The 1,071-nt window shown below is 40.5% G+C and overlaps 1 non-coding gene across 1 annotated transcript; it reads right to left on the bottom strand.

Moving 5' to 3' along the window:
• Positions 1-528: 528 nt before the first annotated feature.
• LOC138434896 (small nucleolar RNA SNORA42/SNORA80 family) lies at positions 529-658 on the bottom strand. Its single transcript, XR_011254954.1, has one exon. It is a non-coding gene; the product is annotated as a small nucleolar RNA SNORA42/SNORA80 family (small nucleolar RNA).
• Positions 659-1,071: the final 413 nt, after the last annotated feature.

The following is a 1,071-nucleotide window of genomic DNA, read 5'->3' as shown; positions in this document are numbered from 1 at the left end:
TAAAAAATCAATCTGAACTTAATACTTTCTTCATAAAATTAAGACAATAATACTTGGATTTCCAAGGTAATATAATAAGTGACCAGTTCATTGTTGTTGTTCAGTCACCCTGTCATGTTCGACTCTTTGCAACCTCATGGCCTGCAGCACGCCAGGCCTCCCTGTCCCTCAGGCCCAGTTCACTATGATTTATATAAACCTTCAAATTTGGCCTTAGAGGAAATAGGCCATAAAATTAAGTTTCTAATATACTGGTACTGGCTATATCCTCTCCTAAATTGCTTGTTAAAATCTTCCCACAATCTGCATCTTGTTGAAATTACATCTTCTATGGCTTTAAATTTTAATATTAATTTTTGTTTAAAATAATTTTGCCTTGCTTATTGTCACTGAAGTTTGATAAGGATACCCGGGGTTTCACCTTGATGGCAACTCAGTCTTTAGACTCAGCCTCAAGCAACTCAGTGTAAACATGTGATCAGTCTGACCTGGTTTATACTTTTTTCTTTTCTTTTTCTTTTTTTTTCCCTCTGTCAAAGCACTCTAGTGTATGCAGCCTATGGGCAGGGCCAGGCAATGCTTCAGGGCCAGTTTGCTCTGGCATGGGACCCTATAAGAGGCCCAGGGGGACAGGCCTGCCATAAATCTAAACCAATGTATTGACCTGTCTTCTTTAACCCTGTATTTCATTATCATTCCCTAGAGGGGCCATTTTCATTAATAATTTTACTTGAGATGCATGGACCAAACAGATTAAATCAGATCCCATAAAAGAACGTTGGAAAAATAACAAGTGAAATATAATGCTAAATGGAGGCTACTGTCCATGCAGTCAAAAAGAGTAGGACACAACTGAGCATGCATGCAGTGCACATATGCTGCTGCTGCTGCTGCTGCTAAGTCGCTTCAGTCGTGTCTAACTCTGTGCGACCCCATAGACGGCAGCCCACCAGGCTCCTCTGTCCCTGGGATGCTCCAGGCAAGAACACTGGAGTGGGTGGCCATTTCCTTCTCCAATGCAATACACATATAGCATTGTATTAAAAGCATTTTGGTTGAGTAATTAGTAAA

The sequence above is a fragment of the Ovis canadensis genome, chromosome 2 (assembly GCF_042477335.2).
Source record: "Ovis canadensis isolate MfBH-ARS-UI-01 breed Bighorn chromosome 2, ARS-UI_OviCan_v2, whole genome shotgun sequence".
In the NCBI taxonomy this organism is placed as follows: Eukaryota; Metazoa; Chordata; class Mammalia; order Artiodactyla; family Bovidae; genus Ovis; species Ovis canadensis.
This window is presented reverse-complemented; position numbering and strand designations above follow the sequence as displayed.